This window comes from Chrysochloris asiatica, unplaced genomic scaffold, assembly GCF_000296735.1.
Source record: "Chrysochloris asiatica unplaced genomic scaffold, ChrAsi1.0 scaffold00056, whole genome shotgun sequence".
Lineage (NCBI taxonomy): Eukaryota > Metazoa > Chordata > Mammalia > Afrosoricida > Chrysochloridae > Chrysochloris > Chrysochloris asiatica.
The window spans coordinates 6,759,123-6,779,114 of NW_006408574.1; the positions used below are offsets into that span (position 1 = coordinate 6,759,123).

The 19,992-nt window shown below is 41.9% G+C and overlaps 1 pseudogene; it reads right to left on the reverse strand.

Moving 5' to 3' along the window:
• Positions 1 to 4,341: 4,341 nt before the first annotated feature.
• Positions 4,342 to 5,694, reverse strand: LOC102834302 (annotated as a pseudogene).
• Positions 5,695 to 19,992: the final 14,298 nt, after the last annotated feature.

Sequence of the window (19,992 nt, forward strand, 5' to 3'; positions counted from 1 at the left end):
AATGTTAATTCCCAGTGAATCACTTAGCCATTTGAAACCGAGGAAGAACTAGAGTCTTCCACACTCTTGAGTGGTTAACCTAGACTTTCAGAAAAAATGGGGTGATGTGAGGGACTCTTGATTCACAAGTCCTTCATTATCTTCTTCTTTGGCAACATGAGGCTACTTGTCTGGGTCTTCTGGTGGATGAGCATTCTTCTGTGAATGTAGAAGATCACTTATTTGTCTTGAGATAAAACCCAGTAATGAAATATTAGAACTCCCATGAGAACAAGAAAAAGAGAAGACAGAAGAAATGGTCAGTACATAAAACATATGATGAGCAAGCATTACAGGGTACCCCTTCTAACTTCACACCAGGGGCTGATTGACTAGACCTTGGAACAAGGGACTGTACCTTCTGAGTAAGCAAATGTCTTAGCATCCTGCATAAATCAGATCAATTTCCCATCCTCAGCCTTGGTATACTTCCCTCTTGCTTAGAAATGGTAGGAGAGAAACAGTAGAACACATCTAAGGAAATCACCTGTGACCTCTCATTTGTCAATTAATCTTTCAAGGACTCCTTTTCCCATGACCACTGCTGTCATATGTATTGTTCTTCTTCAAGGTCACCAATCTACTTGTGCTTTAACTCATGTGTGGTTGTTGTTAGGTGCCATCGAACCAGTTCTGACTCTTAGTGACCCTGTGCACAGCAAATTGTTGCCATATTTGAGCTCATTGTTCCAGTCATTATGTCATTTCAACTCATTGAGGATTGACCTCTCTTCTGCTGACACTCTACACAGCGTGATAAATACAGAGGGATTGGTCTCTTCTGATAATGCATCATGAAATCCCTCCTCTAAGGTTGTGATGAAGTTCTCACCATCTTGGATTCTAAGGAAAAGTTTGATTGCACTTCCTCCAAGATATATTGGTGTGTTCTTCAGGTGGACCACTGTACTTTCAATATTCTTCGCCAACACCATGATTCAAATGCATTTGTTCTTCTGTTGTCTTCTTTATTCATAGTCCAACTTTCACATGCATATGAGGCAATTGATAATACCATGATTTGGGTCAGACACACCTTAGTTCTTAAAATAATGTCTATGCTCTTGAACACTTTAAAACTTTTCTTTACAGCACATTTGTCCCATTCAATACGTTTGTTGTTTGGTTTCTTGACTGAGTGTTGATTGTGGGTCCATGTAAAATGGAACCCTTGATATCTTCAGTCTGTTTGTCATGATGATGTCTATTGGTCCAATGGTGAGGATTTTTTTTTTTCTTTACATGGAGGTGCAAGCCATACTGAAGGCTGTGTAGTTTTTAATCTTCATCAACAAGTTCCTCAAGGTCTTCTGGCTTTTCACAAACAAGATTGTATTATCTGTGTATCACAGATGGTCAGTAAGTCTCCCTCCAATCCTTATGTCACCTTCTTCTTCACATAGTCCAGCTTCTGGGATTATTTGTTCAGCATACAGATTGAATAAGTATGGTGAAAGGATACAGCTGGAGGCACACTTTTCCTCCTTCTAAACCTCTCAGTATCTTCTTGTTCAGTTAGGATGATGGCCTTTTGGTCTAGACACAGTTTCCATGTGAGCACAGTTACATGTAGGGTATCCAACACTATAGACCTTTACAGGAGCAGAAAGTCTCATCTTTCAGTTCTGGTGGGCTTGAACTTCTAACTTTGTGGTTCTCAGTCCAGTGCTTATCCTACAAAGCCACAAAATGCTCTTGTGAGTGGCAAGGGTTAATTTTGGTTTTCTGACTCCCACCAATCCAAGCAACTTTCCTCAGACACCAGCTCTAAAACTCTTTCCTTTGCTCTGAATGTAACAAATAGAAGAGAACTTTTTTTCATAATACTTAGGCAATATGGGGTTTGTTTGTGTTTTTTTTTCTTTCTTTCTTTCTGGTCTTGCGTATCCTATTGAGTAACTACACCTGTCACCACCATTACATATGTTATTTGCTCATGTCCAGTTTAGAAAGAAAAGCATCTTATTCATGCTAACTCCTAGTAGTTGGTATTTGGAATAATCTTTAAATAATCTGTTTATGTAGGCAAGAACCTAGACACCAATGGCTATTTAAAATAAGACTAACTAAAATGAAATAAAATGTAAACATTAGATTTCAGTCAGGTCAGTCATATTCCCTATACTCAACAGTTATGCCAGACTAGTGGGTGCCATATTGAATGGTGTGGAAAGCAGTTTCATCATCCCACAGAGTGTTGTCTGAGACCCCATATAGAAAACAAAGCTCTATAGGACAACGCGGTCTGAGAGTCCAAGAAGCAAACTACCACCCCAGGTCAAAGCTGGCTCTTGACTTGTTTTTGTAGGCTCTACAAACTCAGAATGGTCTTTACATTTTTAAAGAATTGTAAAGAGAACAGAGAATAGTATGTGACAGAGACCATTTGTGGTCCACAAAGTCTAAAATATTTACCATCTGGCTTTCTACAGAACTATTTTGTTGACTTTGTCTTTGATAATAAAGCACATAATGTATGTCTTTGTTGTAGAATGCACTGTGGAATGTAACGTCTTGTGGCCAGGAAACATAGCTTTCACTACACTAGTGGAGAGAATTCAGTACATGGCTTATGCCTGTCGAGTCTTAATTCGATTAGATAAATGCTGATGGGAAAAAATTTAAATAACCATTACTTGGGATTTTTAGACAAATAATTGTTGTTGTTAGGTGCCATCGAATTGGTACCAACTTACAGTGACCCTATGCACAACAGAACAAAACACAGCCCAGTCCTGGGCCAACCTCACAATTGTTGCCACGTTGGAGCCCATTGATGCTGTCATTTTTCCAATCCATCTCACTGGGTGTCTTCCTCTTTTTCTCTGACCCTTCACCTTACCAAACATGATATCGTTGTCTAGTGACTGGTCCCTCAGTTAAGGAATCTAAGCAATTCATTTTCTACTGGAGAAGGAGGGCTGCAAAATCCCAGCTGTAGTATTAGTTAGAAGGCGTTATTGCTGGCTGGTGTCTAGTTTGGTTCTGACTCATGAGAGACTACAGCGCGGTTGGCTCTCCATCATCTTCATGATTGTTGGTACCTTTGAGTGCATTGTTGGATCTTCTGCGACAGTCCATTTCATGGACGTTTTCTCTCACTTTTGCTGATCTTCTATCTTATCAAACAGGATAACCTTTTCCAGCAATAGGTCTTTCCCAATGCTGTAAGGTAAGCACTAGACTGCTAACCACAAAATCAGTGCTTCAAACCCATCAGTCATTCCTCAGAAACACTATACAAGGTCTTGAGTCACAACTGACTCAAAGGCACTTAAGAACAATAATAGCAATGATGTGTACAAAGGAAGCAAAGCTGAATGACGTCTCACTGTGCTTGCTTCTCAGGAGTCTCTCGGTCATATTTTTTCTAAGACTGATTTGTTTGCTCTTCTGGAAGTTCATGGAATATTCAATATTCTAAATATTCAATATACCTAGTTAGATTATGTTGGTGTTGTTATTAAGTTGAGTTGATACCAACTCATTGTGATCCTGTGCACCACAGAGTGAGTCATTGCTTGGTCTTGTGCTAGCCTCACAATTCAAGCCTCACAATTGTTAGATTTGAGCCCATTGTTGTTGCCACAATGTCAGTGCATCTCACTGGGAGTCATCCTCCTTTTACGGACCCTCCAATTTACCAACTCTGATGTCTTTCTCCAGGGACTGGTTCCTTCTGCCAACATGTCCAAAGCACGAGAGATGACATCTTGCCAACCTCATGTCTAGGAAGCATTCTGGATGTACTTCCAAAACAGATTTGTTTGTTCTTCTGGCAATCCATGGTACTTTCAACATTCTTCTCCAACACCAAAATTCAAACACATCTATTTTTCTACAGTCTTCCTTTATCAATTTCCAATTTCTGCATGTATGTGAAATACCACGGCTTGGGTCAGGCAAACCTTAGCCTTCAAACTCATATCTTTGCTTTTTAATACAAAGATAATGACAACCTCTTGGTCTGTGTACAGGTTCCTCATGCGCACAGTCCAGTGTTCTGTAATTCCCACTCTTCACAATGTTGTCCATGGTTTGTTATGATCCACACTGTTGAATGAGTGTGCATTGTCAATAAAACACAAGTAAACGCCTTTTTTTTTTTCCCACACAGAACATTTTATTGCCTTTCAGTCATTTGGGAATAATTGCCTGTATTTATGTTTTAAAATATTTCAGCTCATTAAAAGAAAAAAAATATATAAGATAAATGGTATGTTATATACTTTTGACTTTCATGTGTTTGCTGTTCTGGGTTGAGACAATGTTTTGTTCTCCCATGTAATATGTACTTCAGTATTACAACTCATCAACAAAAGGTGTATGCCCCAAATTTTCACTTGCTGCCATTGACTTTTTGCCAGAACCAAACTTCACTGCAATATTCTGGACGTCAGCAACAGTCACTGAGTCAATCTGCTGAAGGACTGTGGTTGGTGGCGTATATGAATCAGCAACTAGAGTCTGGAACCCAATGAAAACCCTCCAATGACTCCACTGACATTAGGTATCCAGCTTTCAGCTTGTTCTTGGTCATTTGGATGACTCCATCAGGAAGGTTTCCTGAGCATTTGTTTTTACGTGGTTATAGGCAGCCTTGAATAACATCTCCAGCAGCTACAGCCTGAGAGATGGTATAAATCCCAAAGAGTCCGGAATCTGAGTAACTAGCATTAAAAGCAGAAATGCCAAATGGCTGGTGAACTCCCTTGGCAACAGCCTGGTACAGAGAGCTGGTAGTTTTGCTGCCCCCTTAATATGTGGTTCGGCACCAAGCACGTGCTGGAGCACACTGAACACATTTGCTTCTGCACTTCCGATGGGATCACTATCTGCCATGAGAGCAGCATGTACCAGACTGTCTCCACTCTGTTCTCTGATTTCACCTCCACAGTAGACAGTCTCTGCTCCAGATAAACCTAGCCCAACCCTCATGTTGAGTAACTGTTCAGCAACTTGCTTTAGAACAGAATGGCTCACACCAAGTCCAATCAAAGCCATTATTGCACTTGTAAAATTGTTCTGAACATAGTAATGTAGCTCTTCTGATGTCACGTTTTCAATCTAAGGCATTAGCCAAGGCATTCCGGTAAGCTGCAGCCTGTAAATTTTCAATGACATGTGCCTTTGGATTCTGGAAAGCCACAGCTTTGTCAATCTTTAGCTGGGACTGAAGGGCTGCTACTTCCCAAAGCTGAAACTCTGGTGGTGTGGTAACATTGAGCAGGAACTCCATTAGAATATCCATATCATCCCGCCGGCATTTCATGGAATAAACCATGTTTTCCCTTGTTGTAGTCACACTTCATTTACCACTAACTGCTTCAATCCCACGGGTTATCTTGAAAGATGACTGCTTCTTTGGTAGTCAAGCTGAATGCAAGACGCAGCAAATGAGAGGTTCCCAAATTGCTGGAGTCCTCATATCTACTGCCTGCCTTAATGAACAAACCAATTCTTGATGCTGGGGCATAGTTTTCCAGGGAAACAATTACTAAACCATCTGGTAGTTTGGTAAACTCAAGGTCTTGAGGCTGGAGAAGTTCTCCTGGGGTGTGTGGGGGAGGGCAGGGCAGCTGAGGCTTTAACTCTGGGAGCAACTTTGAGGGAATAAAGTTTTGAGAGGGTGCCGGGTCTGGTTAACAGCTTCATGGCTCAAGATTGGTGTAAGCCACGGTCACCACCAGGTTAAAGGAAAGCAAGATGGTGGTGGAGGGCGAAGCTTCCCAGCTTTCCAGTAAACATCTTTTTGGTATTCTATGCTTTCAACTAAGATCCATCTGACCACAGCAATGGGATCCCTCTTTCCACATCTTCTTCTGAATCTGGCTTGGATTTCTGGCAACTCTGTTTGGATGTACTGCTTAATCGTTTTAAAATTAACTTCAGCAAACTTTTATTTGCGTGTAACATTAATGATGTTATTCCATGATTTTCACATTCTGTTGCGTCACCTTTGTTTGGAATGGACAAAATTATGCATCTTTTCCAGTCTGTTGGCCAGGTAGTAGCTGCACCCAAATTTCTTGGCATTGATGAATATGCGTCTCCAGTGCTGCATCGGTTTCTTGAAAGATTTCAACCTGTATTCATTCTTTCAATCCTGGAGTCTTGTTTTTTACCCATGTCTTCAGTACAGCTTGAACTTCCTTCTTCAGTGCTATTGGTTCTTTATCATAGTTAATGTCTTGAAATGGTTGAGCAGTAACCAATTCTTCTTAGTACAACGACTGTGTTTGACTTCCATTCTCTATTGATGCTTCCTTTATTCATTATTTTGCCCACATTGTTGCTGTTGTTAAGTCAGTGCTGACTAATAACAACCTTGTATAGAGTTTCCGATGAACAGCTGGTGGATTTAAACTGCTGACCTTGAAGTTAGCAGTCCAGTGCTTATCCTATAGTATCACAAGAGGACCCCATTTTGCCTGTAGAATACTTTAAAATTGCAAGTTGAGCCTTGAATTTTTTCTTCAGCTCAGCTTGAGAAATACTGAGTGTGTTCTTCTCCTTTGGTTTTCTAACTCCAGGTCTCTCTGCACATTTCATGATCATACTTGACTTTGTCTTCTCAAGCTGTCCTTTGAGATTTTCAGTTTAGCTCTTTTACGGCATCATTTGTTCCAGTCACTTCAAAATCTCTATGTTCACAAGCAAGTGTCAAAGTCTCTTCTGACATTCATTTGGGCTTTTCTTTCTTACTTGCCTTTTTAATGATTATGTTGTTGTAGTTTTTAATGATTATCCGTTGAGTCACTTCCAACTCACAGTGACCCTGTCTAGGGTTTCTGAGGAGTGGCTGGTGAGTTTGAACTGTTGACCTTGTGATCTAGTGCTTATCTTACAGCTCCACACCAGCACACCTTTCAAGGAATAAATTGTTCTTGTTAAGTGCCGTCAAGACAGTTCCAACCCATAGCCACCATGTGTAGGGTTTTGCAGGACTGGCTGTGAACTTGAACTGCCAACTTTAAAGTTCAATGACTGTGTTGTTGTTGTTAAGTACTGTCGAGTTGATTCTCAATGACTGTAAGTAGTACTAATAATAGAATGGAGTCCTGGTGTGGGGCTGTAGGATAAGCATGAGACCGAAAGTTCAGTTTGAACCACAAGGTCAACTGTTCAAACCCACAAACCACTCCTTGGAAATACTACATGGTTCACTATGAGTCACTTAACAACAACAAAACAGTCATTGAAAGGAGTCCTAGTGTGGGGCTGTAGGATAAGCACTCGAACACAAGGTCGGTTTAAACCTCAAGGTCAGCAGTTCAAACTTATCAGCCACTCCTCACTTAACCTAATGGCAATTAGCAACAATAGTATCATTAAAAGTGACAGGTATGTAATATGGTGTTAGAGATGAAATGACTAATCATAGCCTCAGCCAATGGTATTAGAGATGGAAGTATTTGTGGCGCCATTTAACACAGTGGTATCCAGGAGGCAAGTATGGAGGGAAGGCTTCTACCTGGGGATAAAGAATGCAGCACATAAGTTGGGCTTTTGAAGGATGTTGTTGTTGTTGTTGTTGTTGTTGTTAGGTGCTATCGAATCAGTACCAACTCATAGTGACTCTATACACGATAGAACGAAACGTTGCCTGGTCCTGGGCCAGCCTCACTATTGTTGCCACGCTTGAACCCATTGATGCTGCCACTTGACCAATCCATCTCGTTTGGGGTCTTCCTCTGTCTCTCTGATCCTTCACCTTGCCAGACATGATATCCTTCTCCAGCGACTGCTCCCTCCTGACAATATGTCTGAAGTATGAGGGACAAAGTTTGGCCATCCTGGCCTCCAAGGAGCACTCTGGCTGCACTTTTTCCAAAACAGATCTATTGGTTCTTTTGGCAGTCCATGGTACTTTCAATATTCTCCTCCAACACCATAACTCAAAAATATCAGTTCTTCTACAGTCTTCCTTATTCACTGTCCAGCTTTCGCATGCATATGAGGTTATTGAAAATACCATGGCTTGGGTCAGGCGCACCTTAGTCCTCAAGCTGACATCTTTGCTCTTCAACACTTTAAAAAGAAAGATGAGTAGGAGCTAAATCGGCAGAGTCAAAAAGATAAGCAGGCTAGGTGATGAGGAGAGGCAGAATCAAATGTTTGGAGCCATGAAACCCAGAGAGTCCTTGCAGAAGCGTAATATATAAGAAGCAAATATAAAACATATTTGCTGCTTCTATTCCAAAGATTTAATCATTAAAGCAACAAATACATCTTATATCAACACCTATTATTAACACTAATTACAACCTCTATAACAGCAATCTATAGCTCCCAATTTATTTTGTATGCCCTCCTAGGGGAGCCTCGATCTCCCTCAATTATCCTAACCAACAAAAATAACCATATACTAATCAATGCTACCAAACATCTGATCATTGGTAGCATTTTTGCAGGCTTTATTATATGAAATAATAGCTGCCCAACAACTATCCCACAAATAACTATGCCCACATATTTAAAATGTATAGCCCTATTTGTCATGATCATAGGCTTTGCACTAGCAATAGAACTAAATCAAATGCTTTCTTCATAGGTGAGGAATGAACTGCCTACAAGGACTGTATGATGAAAGGGGCTAGTTTTCTAGCAATAAATGATGAATGGACAGACTACAGGATGTTCCTACATGAAAATCGTGTTCTGTCTCATATGAAGTAGGAAATGCTGTCCTTACCCTCACATCTCTATGTTTGTCTTCTATACTTACCATGTGTGATCGAGGGCATCAGGACTGCAGGAATGGTGGACTCAGAGGTGTTCTGCAATGTGAAACTGACACAGCTCTCCTTGGGATTTAGCCTGACTCCACACTTCTCCCAGTCCATGTTGCTTGGGATGTGGGAAGTTTTGCTTCTTGGGAAGACGGGAGTCTAACAGCAGTCTCAACCATACTTTCTGCTACAGTAATAAAGCAGACATCTTGCTTGAGACTACAGAAAACAATAAGTAAGTGGTGAAAAGATTGGAGTTGTCAAAGATTTCAGTTTGCTTGGATCCACAAACAATGCTCCTGGAAGCAGCTGTCAAAAAATCAAATGGCATATTGCAATAGGCAAATCTGTTGCAAAAGATTTCCTTAGAGTGTTCAAGGACAAAGATGTCAGTCTGAGGACTAATGTGCTCCTGATCCAAGTCATAGTATTTTCAATAACCTCATGTGCATGTGAAAGTTGGACAGCGAATAAGGAAGACCATAAAATATCTGATGCTTTTGAATCACTATGTTGTTAAGGAATCTTGAAAGTACCATGGACTGCCAGAAGAAGAAACAAATCTGTGTTGGAAAAAGTACAGCCAGAATGCTCCTTAGAAGCTAGGATAATGAGACTTCATCTCTCATATTTTGGACATATTATCAGGAAAGACCAATCCCTGGAGAAGAACACTATTTTTAGACCAGTAGCAGATGGATGAAAAAGAGGAAGATCCCCAACAAGATGGATGGATACCATGACAGCAACAATGGCTCGAACGTTATTATGATTGTGAGGATGCCGCAGGACCAGGCAGTGCTTCGGTTGTTGGTCATTAAGGTCAATATGAAAGGACACCTAACAACACCAGCGACAAAAGACAACTAAAAAGAGCTATGTTCTCCATTGCACAGCTCTGTAGAGTTCTCCTTTGAGTTCCAGGACACTAAGTGGAATGATTGAGTGTAAAAATCCTTCCCTTCCAGAAAAGCATGAGGCTCTGTCTGATCCAATGGGATTTCTCCCAGTCCCATTTTCTGCAATTTTATGATCAGGAACATTTGACAAAAGGCTTAGCTGAGCACTCTGAAATTTTGGTATACAGTTTCTGGGAATAAAACAAGTGGCCCTTGAGCTTCTTAAATAACACCCATAGTTGATTCAAAACGTATCAGTTGTTTGAATCTTTCCCTTGGTCACACAATGACGTTGACTGCTGTATCATCAGCTACACTTGTGCAAAGTTTTAATTCTGTTCAGAACTCAGAACTCATTTAATCAAGAAGCCCCTGTCATCAGCCAGTGTCTAGCAGGGCCAAACACTGAACCTATTCAAAATTCATTGAGTTTTAACCTCTTCCCAAACCTTTGACTGTCTGAGTTTGTTTATACTTGACAAAGAAGAACTTCCAAACTTTGAGAAGAAAAAAAACCAAAAAAGCAAAAGCAAAGAGAACCCTCCTTTGACCCATATTTTAAGGTTTCTCAGATATTGTGTATATCTCTTAGGGGAAAAAGCCACACACAAAAACATCAACAACAACAACAACAACAACAAAAAAACCCACTGATGTTTTCAGAGAAAGCATCTGAATTAAATTGTCCTCAAAAGAAAGAAGGCTTTAAAGATGAAGAGGGAGTCTTGTTGCTGGTGTTAAGTGCCATGCAGTCGGTTCTAGCTCATGGAGCTCTTGTGTAGAGTTTCCCAGGAGTGACTGATGAATTTGAACTGCTGACCTCGCAGTCAAACTGACCTGCAGTCCAGCGCTTAGCCTATAGTACTTATCGAAAACCTGATGATATTCTTTAAGTCCTAAATGTTTGGAAGAGAATGGATAAGCCCAAAACATGTCCTTAAAATGCATGCCTATTTTATCTCACCAAAATTAATTCTCGTCCATTCATCTCCTGCTGACCCTGTCTCAGGCGTGAGGACCCTGGGACTGTTAGTAGGTCCCCATGAGATGATGTTGTCACTTGTTCTTGTCTCTGAGTGAGTCGAGGGGAACAGGGTGTCAGGGTTTACCTAGACATTGCAAGCATGGGGACTGGGCATCATGTTGAGCTTTCATGGCGTGGGTCCTGTTTTCTTGCTTTTTTACACTATTGGCAATTTTTGGTTGGATAGAAAAATCTGAATTTTACCTTCCTGGGCACTGGGTTTTGTTGTATTCCTTTTGATGTGGTTGGGATGTGTCTGGGGTGTTGCTGTTGAGTTGGTTCCAACTCATGGTGACCCTATGTATGGTTTGTGAGAAGCAGCTGATGGGTTTGAACTACTGATCTTACAGTTACTGCTGGTTATGTACTGTGGAGTCGGTTCTGACTCATAGCGACTCTGTACGGGGTTTCCTAGGTTGTAAATCTTTACGGGAGCAGAAAGCTTCATCTTTCTCCTGCGGAACAGTAGGTAGTTTTGAACTGCTGACCTTAAGGTTCCCAGCCCGATTTGTAATCACCACACTACCAGAGCTCCTTTTACAATGAATAGTCTAGTGCTTATCCTACAGTTCCACACTAGGGCTACAGTTATTTGGAATCAGCTGGACCCTCTAGAATCTTGCTTTTGAAATGTGTCAAGGCAGGCCCAGAAAAGCCTTTGTTGTTGTTGTTGTTGTTAGATACTGTTGAGTTGGTCCTAACTTATAGCGACCCCATGTGTCCACTGAAAACTGCTCTGTAGGGTCTTCCTGGGTGTGACCTTTTGGAAGGTCTTTCTTCCAAAACACTCTGGATGAGTTTGGACATCAAACCTTCTGGTTAGTAGATAAGCACTTAACCATGGACACCACCCAGGGGTGGTGTGCAGTAATCATAGCCAGTTCCCTGTCATCCGGCTAGACAGAACAGTGACCCGTGCTGAGAACAGGGACCCCTGCCTGGGTCAGTTTTACTAAGTCTCTTTGGCCATCCCAACCAACTGGACCAGAACCCCAAAACCAAGACAACAGGGTGAGGTGTCTTAATTACACATTGGTGTATACCAGCATTGTGCTGTTGTTGTGCACCATTGAGTTGATAGTGAGTCATGTTATTCCCAGTGAGAGAGTAGAACTGTCCTATAGATATTCTATTTTATTTTTCTTATTTCTTCTACTTCTCTTTCTTTTTTAAATTGCAGTTTGGGTGCACATTCACAGAGCATGCTAGTTTGCATTCAGTTCTTTACACACATTTTGTCTCATGACATTGGTTACAAGACTCTCAATGTCCCAGCAGGCTTTCCCCTTCCATTCTGGCTATACTTCCAAGACAAATTTGCTCATCCTCTGGCGGCCCATGGCACTCTCAATGTTCTTCATGGACATCAGAATTCAAATGCATCAGTTCTCCATTTTCATTTTTCATTTTCTACGAGGTGACTGAAAGTATCATGGCTTGGATCAAAGCACACCTTAGTCCTCAAAGTAATATCTCTGCTCTTTAACAATTTAAAGAGGTGAACCAAAAGGTCGGCAGTTCAAACCTACAAGTTGTTGCTTGGAAAGCCTGTACAGGTCGCTATGAGTGGATAGTCCTGGTAGGCTCTGCAAGATAAGCACTAGGCTACTAACCACAATGTTGGTGATTCAAACCCACTAGTCTCTCCACAAGGTTACCAGGAGTTGGAAATGGCTCCACAGCACTTGACAACAGCAACAACGATGCGATGCTCTGTTTGATTTTTTGACTGCTGCTTGCATGAGTGTTGATTGTGGAGTGAAAGTGAAATGGAGAATGGACTGAGGTCATGGAATACTGAGGAAACCTGAGGAAAAGAAACTAAAGGAAGAGAAACAACTAAATTCAATGAAGGGTCCTCGATTTGATCTTGAGTTGGTAGAAAAATTAAAAGCTGTTATTGGAGAAACTTGAATATAGACTGTGGATTCAATAATAGTTATGAAACAATGCTAAATTCCTTCATTGTGGTTATTGTTCTCTGGTTGAGAAAGTGAATATTTTTGTTTTTAAGGAAAACACCCTGGGGCATTTTGAGGTAATGAGGATGAAGCATGTAATTTATTTTCAAATGGTCTGAGAAATTATACACACAGAGACACTCCACACACACACATACACACACATGCATTTTCATCTGATTCCACTTATTTTATATGTGATGCCTACATGTATCTCACCTACACACACACAGCACAGTAATCAAATGATAAAGTATAGCTAGAAAAAGGTAGACACCTGGTGAATCTGGGAGAAGGAAGGGCATACAGACATTTCTTATGCCATCTTTTCACTTTTCTGACAGATGCAATTTTATGGAGAAGAAAGAAAGTTGAAAATGAGTTGGTTGGAAGCTCATAAGCATGGGGCTTTCTTTTTATTGCCAGATAGTAGATGTGTGCCTTTTTTTGCCTCTTGAGAGAGTCGGTGGGTTCCATGGAAACGTAACACAAGTAGAATGATTTATAACTGCTTCCCTTTCCAAATGGAATCTGAGCCACAGGTCAGCAGCTCTCGGATACCAGGACCGCTGTGATGAGAGTTCATCTCTCTCCATTAAGGAGACACGGTCTGCTACCAGCCTGCATGCCCCCTATCCACAGCATGAACCTGACACCCAAAGAGAAGAGGGGAGAGAAATCACAAGCCTTTCTTCCCAGAGTTATTCATCATGAGTTTTAGTAGCAAATGATTTCCAATCTCTTAGGACAACCTCAGGAAGCCAGAGCTGACTTCTTGCTAAATCCCACTGTTAGTCACAGTCGCATAGTCACGATGCTTTGGTTTCTTGTTTTGTATTTTGTTTGTTTAATAAGAGAGTTTCTCATGACTGTAACAATTTCATCTGTATGTAAGCAGTAGAGTTTGGGGCTAGGGGAGAAGATGAGGAATGAAGGAAGGGCTTGTTTGTCATTCTCCACTACCAGGGACCACAAAACGCAGCAGTTGTCCAATTGGTCAAGTACGAATAATGTGGGCCCTGTGACAAGTGGTTGTGTGTTTGTGATGTGAAAGATAGGACAACTAACGCACAGAGTTTTTCATTCCGGTGGAATCTGGGTTTCATGGAAGTAAGTGACCCATCCAAGCTATCGCCCTGAGGTGATCTTTGAACCTTAAACCTTCAGGCAACTGGTCTCCTGAAGCTGCTCTTAAATCAAATTGTTGTTGAAGAGCCAGTGAGTGGGTTCTGATTCATAGAGACCCTGCGTAAGGGTTTCAATGAGCAGCTGGTAGGTTTTGAACAGCCGACCTTGTGGTTAGCAGTCCAGAGCTTATGCTACAGCATCATACCAGGATTCCTTAAGTCAAGCAATGGTCTGTGATTGTTGATATTAAGTACCTTTGAGTCTTTGACTCATAGTGACCCTGAATAGCATTTCGGAGGAGCAGCTGGTGTGTTTGAACCACTGACATTGCAGTTAGCAGTCTAGTGTTTATTCTACAATGCCACACCAGAAGCTCCAACAGTAATCTAGCTAACTAGTTAAGACGAGTTTGCCTTTGACCTTGGGGCTCTTTGAAGAATTATCTATGTACAGACCGTTTTGAGAAGCAAAACTCCACTGTGACTAGAGCTAAGTTTTAGGACCAAACAGGAATTCTTTGAATTGTTCTTCAAGATTGTGTTGTATGAAATCCTCTGACCACAAATTGTTTATCAGTTCTGTTCCAGCCCTTTTCAAAGACAATGTTCATAAAAAGACCGTAAGCATCTTTAAACATTTTTCCCTCTTTGGAACATTTCATTTTATTTTTTGTTACAGATACCAGAATTTATTCTCCCATTCTATATTACATTCAAAAATACATATCAATTTAACAGTCTTTCAAAGTGCCTTCATTTCCCTTAGAAGAGCTTGCAGAACTGAAAGTATTTTATTGTCTGTAAATTACTTGCTACATCACTGTGCAAATTGCAGACATATTAAGAAAATGACCTAGCATTATTTCTGATGTATAGTCAATGCTTAGTGATCTTTATTAGTAATATTTATTACCCTCATGATTTTTTGGAACATTTTTGACTCCCTAATTGAAATGATACCCTGACTGGCAAATGACATGACAATTAAACTTCCATACATCTCTATTATTGGTGTAATATGAGTCTTGTTTTGACACAACCAACTAAAGATTTCTCGGAGCTTTGCTCATGCCGTTTTGGTAGCAGATAGCCCCACAAGTGCCCCCTGGAATTCGCTTGTTAATGGGGAGGAATGCATCTGATCTGGATGTCTTGTCCACATGATTAATGGGGATGTTGATGCAGGGATAAAAGCATGCATCCTTGGCATCAAATCACACCTGCTCAGGTGCTAGGGAACATTATTGTAGAATCTGGGCATGAAGTTGGGGTGAACCAGAAAGAACATCCTACTGATCATGTTGAGCCATTAGGAAGCTGAGCTACAGGAAGTACACTGGCTGCTCAGCTCAGTTTAAATATGAGCTGGGTCAGTATTGCAGATGTTTGCTACCTATAGATTGCTCTATGAAAACTGTCCTCCACAACCTACCACATCCCCCTAAGGAGTGCACTTAAAAATTCCTGAGACATTGAAGAATAGAAGACCTACTCACAGGTTTGTCCCTATGTGAAACAATCTCTCTTTATCAAGGGTAACTGTAATAGTTAGGGTTCTGTGTCGACTTAACCAGGACAGGAGTCCCATGGTTTAGCAGTTGGGTTGTGCTTATTCCCATGGTGATGAAACCTAATACAGACACCATTAGCTCTATGATGAGTGGTCATAAGCAGCCAATCAATTGAAGGGATGCATCCTGGGGGGTGTGGCCTACTCGCAATATAATGGACATACAGGAGGGACTCTCTCTCTCTCTCTCTCTCTCTCTCTCTGTCTCTCTCTCTCTCTCCTGCTGGAGACCTGGGATTCTACAATTGTAAGCCATTTCCTTGATAATAAATTTCTCTTTATATGTGCACACATATATATGTTTCACTGATTTTGCTTCTATAGAAAATCTGGCTTAAGAGAGCAAACAAAAAGGATTACTTTGAAATCATACAAACCTCTATGAAATAAAAACATCAAAACAAGAAGCCACTGTTTTTTGACGTATCCATCATCTATGTTTCGACATTTCTGCAGGCAGTATTTCCATCTCTTTAACCCTTCCTCGAAGAATTCTGTGCTATTCAATTCACTGCATGCCCAAATGGCAGTTTGGGCATACTCAAGCGACTCAAATATTGTTCCTTTTAATGTTGTTTTGAGTTTGGGGAATAAAAAGAAATCTGAAGAGGCAAGATTAGGGTTGTAGAATGGACTTGGTAAAGTTTCCTATTGAAATTCTTGTAGGACAGCCCTTGTTCCCCTAGAAGAATGGACAGGTGGATTGTTGTGATGCCAAAAGAATTCCTCTGTGTGGATTTCCTCATCTTTTTCTCACCGGTGCAGTTTTCTGTTTCATTAAAACAATTTCCTAATAAGCCCTATGCTCATCCTGTGACCTTCAAGAAAATCCCGAAACACAGTCTCCATAACCTTCTGAGCTGACCTCTCTGCCTTGAGTTGAACTGGCCCAGCAGATCACCTTGGAAGCCACTGTTGTGATTGGACCTCCTTTTGAAGGCTCCCTAACAAGACTAAGACAAATGTATTCCTGAGGAAATGATGACAAAGACATGTGTAAATATGTTTAAACACAAATGCAGTTTCCATAACCTGCTCTCAGCTAGTCAAAGGGGCCCCTGGTGCCCACCCCTGATACCTTCCAACTTTGGAGGAATTTGGAGTGGACTTCAGTTCTCGTAGAACCTGTCCTGGTGACGAGAACTGGAGTACATTTCAGCAGGCTGCTGCCTCTGAACCCACTCTTCCCTTTGTGTGTCTGTAAATGTGATCATTCACTGAATCGGGTGAGTTTTCAAAGCGGTGGCCAGTGGACCACACAGTTTCAGACTTCCATCATTTTGCACAGGCCCTTTGTTCTCTCTCAAACACTAATTTCTACATTTTGTCTGTTGGGCTTCCTTCAAAGTCAAATATTCTCATCAATGCTACTGTAAAAGGCTCACTTGATCAGAGAAAGAACCACTCCAGCTAAATACATGTTTCTTTTATGTATCTCTATTGCCAGTGAAATGGGTTGGCACAGAGATAGCAGCAATGGGGCTCAAGTGTAGCAACATTTGTGAGGTTGGTATAGGACTGGGCAGTGTTTGTTCTGTTGTGCAGAGGGTCACTGTTAGTCAATACCAACTCAATGGCACCTAACAAGAGCAACAATTGCTTCTCTTTTGGGTTTCCTGGTGTGGCACTGCCAGAGAAGCACCAGAATGCTAACTGCAAGGTTGGTGGTTCAAACCCACAAGCAGCTCCTTGAAAACCCTACACAGGGTTTTTATGAGTTGGAGTCAACTCGATGCCACTTAGCAACAATAACAACATTGCTTTCCTTATGGAACTTTAGTAACACTGGAGGATTGGCACTGAACTGCTAATCGCAAGGTTGGTAGTTCAAACCCATGAGCTGCTTCTTGGGAAAAGGATGAGATTTTCTGCTCATGCAATTCACAGCCTCAGAACGCTATACGGAGTTGTTACGAGTTGGAATCGACTCAATGGCAGTGGTTTTAAGTTTGAGTATGATCGTTTCTCTTAAGGCATCCGTGGGTGGTGTGGGTGTGTGTGCAAAAATGTTTAATGCACCTGCCTGTTAATCAGTAGGTTTGTGGTTTGAGTCCACCCAGAGGTGTGTTAGAAGAAAGGCCCAGTGATCTACTTCTGAACAGTAGGCCAATGAAGGCCCCATGGAGCACAGTTCTTCTGTGACTATGAGTTGGTTTGAGTTGATGACAACTAGTCATTTACATGCAGGGTTCTGTATTCATACACGAAATTATGAGGTTACTGAACTTGTCTCATCCATTGTTCCATACCCAACACTTAGCTCCCTAGCACGTAATCGACTTTCAATAAATACTCAATGAAATCAATGCCAGGCAGATGTTCATGTGCAGTCAAGAACCCAGAATTGACATGTGTGGTTTTAGGCAAGTCATTTACCTTCTTGGGGTCTCAGGGGATTATACGATTTATAATATGCTATACAAGTGGATAATGCTAAGTCAAAATGAATTGTTGTTGTTGTTGTTATGTATCATGGAGTCGGTCTGACTCATAGTGACCCTGTACAGGGTTTCCGAGGCTGTAAATGTTTACAGGAGCAGAAAGCCTCATCTTTCTCCCATGAAACAACTGGTAGTTTCGAACCGCTGACCTTGAGGTTTGTAGCCCGATTCATAAACACTACGCTACCAGAGCTTGAATTAGGTGCTTTGTAATAGTAATAATTCATCTTGACTGAGTACTTAGATTGTGACAGTTCTATACTGGCTCTATGCTCGCAGCTGATTCTAAAGCCAACTCCATGTTGTTGTTGTTGTTAAGTGCTGTTGAGTCAGTTCTAATTCATAGCAACTCTGTATAGGGTTTCTGAGGAGCAGCTGGTGGGTTTGAAGCACAAACCTTGTGATTACAGTCCAGTGCTGATCCTAGAGTGCCACACCAGGACTCCATGGTGGTGGTGGTGGTGGTGGTGGTGTGTCATTGAATTGGTTCCACTCATAGTGACTCTGTATAGAGTTTCTGAGGAGTGGCTGGTGGGTTTGAACCACTGACCTTGTTTTTAGCAGTCCAGTGCTGATCCTACAGCACCATACCAGAATTCCATGAGGCAGCTTTAACTATTTTCCCATTTTACAGAGAAGAAAATTGAGATCTAGGATCAAATGTGTGACTTGTCCCAAACCACGCTGTTAGTAGGAGCTGAAGTTAGATGAAAGCTGAGTCTGCGGAAGTAAGTCTGGATGGATGTGTTTCCAACATTCTGGATTACTGAGCCAATCTAGCCTGGCGAGCACCCTCCATGATGATTTTTCTGACTTGAACAACTAGGTGGCGGTGGGTGTTTTGTTTGTTGTTGTTTACTGTGATAGTTGAAGAAGTGAGGTCTCTTCTTACCAAGCGTTTGTAACAGTGGGTTTAAGCATTGGACTGCTCACTGAAAAGTTGGTGGTTCAAACCCACCCAGCTTCTCCATGGGAGAAAGACGTGGCATTCAGCTTCCATACAGACGGATAGTCTTGGAAACCCTACGGAACAGTTCCTCTCTGTCCTAGGGGCTCCCTGTAGTCGGAACCAACTCATCAGCGCTGGTTTTTGGACTTTCTGAATGACCATCCCAAAGTGAGCTTTGAGGGAAGGCGGAGCCCTACTGCTGGCACTGCTTCTTCTGGGAAAGGCTAGGCGTCCAGGGAAGGGAAGCTAGGCTAAGCCTCTAAAGCAGTGCGGTGCCATGATGGAGGTTAATGACAGGAAGAGACCGGGATAGGAAAGTCAGGGTATGGGCCTCACAGCCAAATGTGACCAACTTAATACAAATAATTCAACCCTGAAGCATGACTAGATCCCACCAATGTGACTTTACCATTGAGCCTCTGCAGTGTAACTCCCGAGAGTAACCATGGCTTTAAGCTCCAGACCTCACAGAAACAACCGTGGTGGGCTGGGAAAAAGAGCACTCAGTGGTGGAATCTTGCAACCAGAAGATGCCAAGCCAGCCAGTCCCCGGCCTGCAGATGGCTGGGCTGCCTCAGTGGGTTTCTGTCTTTATCAGCCCGCTTGTGGTTGTTTTGTTGTTGGTTCTGACTCATAGCACAAAAGAAGAAAGCGCTACCTGGTCCTGCACCATCCGTATAATTGTTACACTTGAGCTGCAGCCATTGTATCAGTCCATCCTACTGAGGGTCTTCCTCAGTGTTACTGACCACCAGCCAGTAGTCCACTATGGTACCAGGCAGGTAGGTAATGGTGAGGAGGTAGTCAAAGGAAAGCTGCAAACCCCGCATGAACAAATGCACAAGAAGGCTAAAGCTTCTAAGTCCATGCCTTTGTGAAATGGCCAGAACTGTGGTAAGGGTCAGGTTAGTTAGAAGGCCTGGTGGGGTCTTGGGTGGCTGTCCTGTCCACACCCTCTGTTGTTTTTTTTTTTTTTTATCTGATCATCACCAGACTGTCAATGACCGGTGCTCAGATTTGTCTGTGTTCAGTTTGACCCAAAGGAGTCGTAGGTGTTCTGTCAGTTGGAGCTCAAGGAAGGGAGACAGTAAACAAACAAAACTTGTTACTCAAAGGTCCCAGCACTCCTGGACGCAGGGCCACACAGGGGGCTGCACCTGGGACAGGTAACAACAAGCTGGAATGATAGGCTACAGCTTACATATGGCCAGCAGGGTGAGGAATGCCAGGTTTGGAGAATTACCTAGGGA